Genomic DNA, 8,658 nt, shown 5'->3' with positions numbered 1-8,658 from the left:
TCCAGAACATCAGACTTTATGACACCTAATTTTTACAATTACAGCAAGGAATGTAAAGAAGAAGTCTGAAAGAAGGGGACGAGAATAATGCAGATAAAATGAAGAATTAATCATTTTTACAAAAAGAGCCCAGTTACTGCATGTTAACACTTCAGGGCCTGGCTTGATTTGCTGAAATTACACGCACTTAACCTCTTGTGATGCAAAAACTATTTCATTAACTTCTTACTAACAAAGCATGACAAATTCATTTAAGAAGGGAAATTAAAAGAGGAAAGATCATGTCTGCATCTAAGCTGCCTTCACCTAATCCCCTATTTCCAGGCCATTTTCTAGTTTCCTTTTTACCCAAAAGGTGTAAAATAAAATATTTCTCAGAATAAAATACCCTACCAAGAAAAATACTTTCTAGTTACCTAAGCTTGTTTAACCTGCCAGAGAACTGTGAGAGACACCTTGATCCAGTACCCACTGCAGTCAGTGCAGTCAGTTTATGACCTTTCCTTGACTTCAGGCAGGCTTCAGGCAGAAGGTAATGTTCTTACTCAAAAAACCCTCTGGGGAGGAGAAGGGCTACAGAAAAAGTCTCGAAAACAGAACTGAAAGAGAACTGTGCAGGACTCTATGAGTTCTGAGTTCTGGAGTGTTTTCTCTTACATATAAAGAGTTTTTGAAGTGCATTTATCAGAATAAGAAAGCAGACTATCTGAAGGTTTTTAGCACCTTAAAGTCCTAGCTGCTTACAAACAAACAAAAGAAAGGAAAACAAAAAAAACAGTCATCATTGTTCCAAAATTAACCTGAAAGAAGCAGAAACTTCCTTTTCACCCATGGTACCATCAGAATACACAATGTACCACAGTTAATATTGATGATACCTTGCTAGGTTAATAATCAGAGCAGATATTATGAAAATAGTCTCATAAAAAAGCTAAAGATGGCAGATAGGCCTCCACTTTGGTTTGAGAAAATAGGAAATGATAAGGGACAAAAGTATGTTTCCTCGGAACAGGAAAGGTCATTTTGATTAGCCACAAGTCCATCCAAATGCAACGTGGAGAATCCTTGAGGCCTGAGGGATAATCAAATTATTTTTCAAAGTACAAGAAGATATGAAAGAAAATCCTCCTTATTAAGGTCTGCAACTGGATCCCTAACTGAAGAAAAACAGGGACAGCTGGAGGGTAATAACAATCCTCTAAAAAAGACACGAGATAAGGAACATCTGCTAGCAGGGACCTGAGTGAAAAAAGACCTGTCTGTGAATGGACATAAAATATTAATATTCCCATATCTAAGTTCCTCTAGACAATGAAAGAAATAAAGAGCAAACCTTGAACAAGCAAGAGTTTTGCAACAGATCTCTGTTTAAACCCATATTTCACAGCATGTCATGATTCACAGGGTGCCTCTTCGCTATTGCACTTCCCAAGAGGAAGCACAACACAGAGCCCTGGAGATTGTGACACCACCAGTAGAAGGGAGTAGATTTCAATGCACTAATTTTCTGTTGGTTGCCTGCTAGCTTGTTTTAGTTTCCCTGTGTCATTTTAATTCTGCCTGTAATCTGTGTACATATTACAGTTAAGTGGCCAGATCAACAGGGACCTCAGCAAGCCACTGAACACACTTACAAAAAAGGCTAATGGACCCCTAGACACTTTGCTGATGCACACTTTGCATGTGTGCCATGTTTTCTCATGGTAGCTATCTTCGCTTGAAGAGGAAAATAACTGAAACTTAAAGCAATTTTAGCAACTGGATATATAAAGGAATAGAATTCCCCCTGATAGATGTCAGCCACTGGCATCATACTGCATGAAACTGTTTCATAGCCACAACAAGTTTCATTTTGGAAGCAAGAGCTGTTCCTTGTCTGCTGTAATGATGGGGAGACACCTTTCCTATTTTAGCTTGATTTTTCTCCTGGTCCATATCTTCAGTTCTCACGTGATTTTTTCCGTTTTCAGATTATCCTTGTTCTTCCCAGCATTTTCATAGGCAGCAGCTGCATCACCTCCAGCCTCCATTTAGCTAAGCTAAACAAGAGAAGTTCCTTTAGTTTTTTTCTGATGTGACACGCTCTTCCTTCTCTTGTTACACACAGTAATTCTTCTCCTGACCTTTTCCAGTTCAAAGGCAGAGCTGCACAAGTCCCAGACACACTCAAGACAAGACCTTTCAATGAATCTTACCATCTCTCCACTGGAAATAGGGGAATATTCCCTCTTACATGCCTGCAGTACTGCTAGCATCACACTTGGATCAGCCAATTCAACAAGAATTCCTCTGGAAAAGAGGCCCAATCCTCATCTCACAGAACAGCTGGCTCAGGTGGCTCCTCCTTCCTGCAGTGCTAAGGGGCCCAGGCAACACAAACAGAGCAAAACCATTCTGTAAGAGGAATTAGGATGCACTCTGCATCTTAATGCTATATAGAAAGCTTAAATTGATGGCTGGACATCAGGCCTGTGTTATCTACCTGCAGCCAAGTCCACATTGCCAAATTTTTCTGAGTCTCTATTCAACCTGAGGTTTGATGCGCACTCAAACCTGCTGACGTTCCTCTCCCAGCATGACCTACTGAGCAATTTTGGAGATACTGACTAAATTTGAAGCCACAAGATTTGCAGTGCAATGGTTCTGACAGTAGAGAACAAAACCATGATAAAGCATCAATGTCTGGGTAAGCCAGCAAATATACCTAGAAGACATCAGCATCCCAGCTGATGTGAGTCACTGCACATCCACAGACACTCCTCAGCACTTGCCTACAAAATGGTGAAAGTTTTATAACATTGCACATGTCCTTCCTTTTGCAGCGTGATGGAGAACCTAATAGAACTTGTTGGCAGAAGTTTGAGTCATCAGAGATATGGGGAAGACTGAAGCTTGGCTGCAGAGGGAATCGAGTGTTCCCTGGGCAGGAACACCACCACAGTCTGGTAGGCACGCAGGGCAAATGAACTGAAAGGGAGATTAGGCTCAATGTCAGGCATCCCATCAAACTCCCTGTGCTGCCTGCTGCAGTAAACAGCTGCAGATCTTGCAGATGTGCAAAGCTCTTCCCAGACTATTTGAGAGGAGGCAAAAGCTACTGGTTTTGGCCAAGGGATGAATCTGAATGCATCAAAAGAACAAGGAAAAAAGACCTGGTGTGTGTCAAGCACACTCCGCTGAGGAACCTGTCATCAAGAGCAAGGCTGGAAAATGCCTGGGACTGAGCTGTGCCTACATGAGGGTGAGCAAGGAGAGAATTTCCCAAAAGGAACAGTGAGCCACTCTCAGCAGCTCTCCAGCAGCTTTACTTCACAGGGGTGGCAGCAATGCCAAGCCAGTTTCATGTGACAGAGAATATTTCATCAGCAGGTACCCAAAATGCTGTACAATAGACAACCCTGACACATGAGATATTTTTTTGTTCTAAAAAGAGAAGTGCACAAGCAGCAATACAAGAGCCAAAGCCAAATGATCAGCCAGGAGCAATTGTACTCATCAAATTTGTACTCATCATGAGAATTGTGAAGCAAGGGCTATAAGCAGCCACTACCATGAAGAGGAAGCCCTAGATGCTGCATGTTCCCTGGGCATTGATCAATACTCAAGCACCTGGGACTGGAGCTATTTATCTACTTATTTATTTTACAGCTTTACAAAATTGTTCTAAAGTGCTTCTCTTTGCCTTCTATTTTCCCACAGATGTTTCAATATAAATTATAGTAATTATGTATGGTGAAGAGAGTAATTTGCTTTAACAATTCTGTGAAGGGTAATTGTTATCAGTTTCATGAGATTTCTGTCCTGTCCAATTGTCCACATAGTTTGAATAATCTATACATCATGGAAGTATGGATGTAGAGATTATACTCAAGGGATAAATTTTTCATGTGCATTTTATTCCATTTGACCTGGAGCTTTGGAATCAAACTGAATTTTCTGGGGGGAATCAGAAAGAAGAGGTGCTAGAAAATACTTTCTAGAGGCAGGCAACAATAGAGAAAAAAAATCCCTGTAGCTTATCCTCATAACATTCTCACATAATAGACAATCAACAGAGGCCAAAAATGCCACAGCCAATCTCTATCTTTAACAAAAATGACAGGACAAGAAGAATTTTAGCTGAAATTTTCTTTCTAAGACATGCAAGAGCACTTTCCCTTACAACTTTCTGGAGCTGGAGATTTTCAGCAAGGCACTTGGAAAAGAACCTAAACCATTCATTTCCTGTTCTAATGTGTTACATGAGAACTCTACAGAAAGATAAAAAAGACTCAGTTTAAAGCTAAAATAAACATATTTTATATTTTTAAAGCACTGTCTGCAGGCCTCTCACCCTGTTGATTCCCATCAAAGCAGCAATATTACAATACCTATGACTGATTTTGCTCAAGTTTCTACTGTGGCTAAGCCAGTTAAAATGCAGAAGAACTGTATGTTCTTATGCATTTGAGTTCCTCATTTTATCTATGTCCTCACAATCCCTTTTTAGTAATGTCATACAGATGTGAGTTCAGAGATCAACAATTTCACTTCTTAGCATTCACTTGTTCTTTAAGGAAACAGAAACTGGAGGAACCCAAATGGGATCTCTATATTTGAGTGCTCCTCACTGAGGACTGAAGGACCCCCAAATCATGAAGATATTGCATTATAGCATTTATTTTCCAATGATTTCTAGCAGCTGTTTTAAAAAGGTTAGATTTTGCTACCTCTTTTTTTTTTTTTTTGGTCCCTTCTGCCTGGAAAGTTGATAACAAATGTGATTGCTCTGATGTATAAATAATACCTTTTGACTTCAACTTTTCAGTTATTTATGGCAAGCATAAACCCAGCTATTATTGTGTGACCATGGCCTTTTGCAATAAATAATTTCCTCTTTCTCTGTGGTGCTTAAATCTCCCCTTCCTACACTGCATACATTTTTTAGATAGAACTTTCAGCCTACCATGCAGGATTGGCTCATCGCTGTGACCCCTCTCTGCACTCCGAATCCATCTCCTACAAATCACTCAGGCACAGATCAGCTGAGGTGGGAAAGCCTTTGCAGAGGTCAGCTAGCCCAATCCCCTTCTCAAAGTAGGGTCACCTAGACTGGGTTACTTAGAACCATGCCTGGGTTGGTTTTGAGTATCTCCAAGGATGGAGACTCCACAACCTCTCTGGGCAACCTTTTTCGGTGCTCGTCTCTATCACAGTAAAAAATGTTTCTTCTCACATTTAGATGGAATTTTATGTTTCAGTTTGTGTTCATTGCCTCTTGTCCCATCACTAGGACACCATCGAGGAAAGCCTGGGTCCATCTTCTTTACTCCTCTCATCATATATAAATTGAATAAATCCCCCTGAGCTTTCTCAACCTCAGGCTGAACAGTCCCAGTTCTCTCTGCTTTTCCCCATGTATCAGACACTCCAAGCATTTCATCATCTTCACCAGACTTGCTCCATCATGTCCAGTATGTCTCACTTGTGCTAGGGAGCCCAGAACTGGACACAGCACTCCAGGTGTCTGCTAAGGCTGAGCAGGAGGGAGAGATCAACAATTTGCTTAATGCAGCCTGGGATGCTAGAGCTGGGATCAGTGTTTCTGGCACACCTCATGGAATTGCACTGATATTCTCCTACCACCATGACTGACAGCTAGCCTTGTTGAACAGCCTTTCACCAGCTACATAATTTTGGATACTTACAGCAGCTCTGACCTGCCAATTCCTTCAGAAGCTTTTCCTCCTCTGTCATTTACAGCTGCTAAGATCCCAATTTGTAAAAAGGTTTTGTTATTAGTTAGCAAGTATCTGACCTTTCATTTTGTATTGTTAAATTTCAGTTCCTTTCAATTAATGTGGTCCTCAAGATCACCCAGTTCTTTCTGAAGGTGGTTTGAATATCTTACATTTGTCCAACACATAACCTTTCTCTTTGTAAGTTCTTCTTACCTTTTAAAAGTCTCTCTAGTTGGAAAGCCTCTGAAGTATTACATTCTTTATTCATTTTCCTGATCCTTTTTTAGACTTTTATTATTTCTCCTTTGTCCTTCATCTTACCTGCAGTTATGCACCCTGGCAAACCGATACCAAGAAGAATGCTTGGCACCATCCATTAATTTTCCATTCACTAAAATGAGGTGTATGTACCTTGCAGCAGGAATAATCTAGGTAGGTACTGCAGGTACTTCCAAAATTACCAAACCAAAAACCAAACTTTGAGTCTGGGCTGTTATATGCACTTAAGACTCATCCTTGTGCTTCTGGTGTACTCTAAGTTCAAATCAAAGGCAGGTAGCTGCTCCTTATGTCTGAAATGCTAGTTTGGTTCTATCAATGTAAGATGTAGCATTTGAGCTGCATGCTGTGCTAGCCAGAGATCTTTGCTGAGCTACAAATGATGGCTGAGTGACTTCCTAAGGTCTTACAAATAAATCAGAGACTAAAACCTCTATATACAGAATGGGAAAGGTTGTCTGCCATGGATATATTCTTGCTAATGGAATTGCAGCTGTGATTTCTTTACTCCCTCTGAGAAACTCTTCAATTGATTTAGATATTAGTATGTAGGACATGTACAGGCTAAATAAAAAAAAAAATTGAACATTCTTAATGAAGTGTTGGTTAGATTATTTACCAAACTTAAAGCCAATTCAAAACCTTTTAAAATCTTAATTATTTACAATTTAATTCTTAGCCTCAGGCAATAGCATTACTAGATATTGGATAATATGATAAACACCATATATGGTCTTTGAGAGTGGGGCCAAATGCAGGGAGAATTGATAAAAGTGATACATTTTTAGAAATTGAGAAGAATATGGCATGGCCTCGGTCTACATAGTTTGCATTGAGGCTTAAAGCATTGCAGTATGGTTTTGTCTCCTTAAAGATGTTTGTAGCTCTGTAGTCAACATGGGGAAGTCATCTTTTGTGAAGTAGTTGATAGATGTGTTTTTTTCTCCGCTTTTCCATCTTTAGAATTTTTTTGAAAAATTGAAAAGCCTTTCACTCAAAAACAGATTGAAGTATCAATGTATGAAAACACATTTGAGTTTTGAATAGTTGTCAACAACCAGAAAGTAAATCAAGGCTTCTAAATTAAAATTGAAAGGTATTAACCTTGAGAGCCTTTTTAGGGAAAAAAAAAAGCATGAAGGGCAACATTTGCTTAGTTCTATGAAATCTGAAGACAGACAAACTTTCAAGCACTTGAAATCTTACAGTCTGTCCACACTGAAAACAACAGCTCTGTTTCCCCTGCGTGAAAACCCATCATGCTTTGCCTTTTAGGTTACATTTCTGATTTTATTAATTTAGAAGGAACCCTACACAATCAAGCAGCCTGTGAGCATTAAACACTATCAGCCATTACCAGGTGGCCAAGGGGCGGAGGCGAAGGGCTGGCTGGCAATTGTCTCTGCTCCACAGGGACTGGCCACCAGAGACCTCCCATTAACTTCTACACTAGGAAAAGTGATTAAATATGCAAGACGTGGTGGAATGAGGAGCAGGTAAAGCTGCTCTTGTGGCGGCACACTCAGCACAGCCAGGCAGCAGCGTGCAGCTTGCCCCAGGTGGGGAGCAGAGAACAAACCCAGCCTGTCAGTGCTGCCCAGGGTGGGGGAAGGAGGGTGCCAGGGAGAGAAAACTGCAGGTGAAGAGACTGGAGAGAGCATAGGAAACTAACTGAGGGAAAGTAAGGGAGGAACGGTGCTCAGAGACCCTCCTGATCTGACGGAAGACCTCCCTGGAAAGTCTTTAGAAAGGCCACTTTTAGGGGAAAAAACAAAACAAACAAAACCAAAGGAGAAAAGAATAAATGAATATGAAATTATTGGTCACCTCTGTCAACACCCACAGCACTGCTCCAGCAACAGGAACATTGCAGATAATCCCTTTCTCAGCAAATGGGAGGTATGGGAGGTTGGTTGCCAGGAAAGGGAAAAGCAAGGTCTGGCATTTACCTTGATATGTCATGAGATGAGAATGTACTTATGGGTTACTACCATCCAGAAGCTGATACACACAAACATGATCACAAGTAATTTGTTGTGTTTTTCAGATTTTTTCTTGGTACACACAGAATGGGTAAGGCTGGAAGGGGTGACAGTGAGGTTACCTGGTCCAATCTCCCTGTTCAAGGTCATCCTAAAGTACATTGCACAGGATTGCATCCAAACAGCTCTTGAATATCTCCATTGAGGGAGACTCCACAACTTCTCTGGGCAATCTGTTCCAGTGCTCAGTCATCTGCACAGTAGAGGAGTTCCTCTTCATGTTCAGCTGGAGCTTCTGTGCATCAGTTTCTACCCATTCCCCCTTGTCCTATTGCTTGGCACCACTGAGAAGAGTCTGGCTCATCTCTTGGCACCCACCTTTTGGATCCTTCTAGGTATTGACAAGGTCTCCTCTCAGCCATCTCTTCTCAAGGCTGAACAGCCCCAGCTCCCTCAGCTTTTCCTTACAAGTGAGATACTCCAGTCCCTTCATCATCTTTTTAGCCTTCTGCTGGACTCACTCCAGAAGTTCCGTGTCTCTCTTGTCCTGAGGAGCCCAGACCTGAACACAGCACTGCAAAAGAAGCTGACAAGAGGTGAGGTCACCCAGTGATGTTCTAGCAGCACAAAAAAGAAGCACAATAAAGCCTGGAAGCTTTGTCACAAACTGCAGACAG

Source organism: Sturnus vulgaris, chromosome 2 (genome assembly GCF_052056855.1).
Source record: "Sturnus vulgaris isolate bStuVul1 chromosome 2, bStuVul1.hap1, whole genome shotgun sequence".
NCBI classification, from domain to species: domain Eukaryota; kingdom Metazoa; phylum Chordata; class Aves; order Passeriformes; family Sturnidae; genus Sturnus; species Sturnus vulgaris.
Note: the sequence above shows the minus strand (reverse complement) of the source record.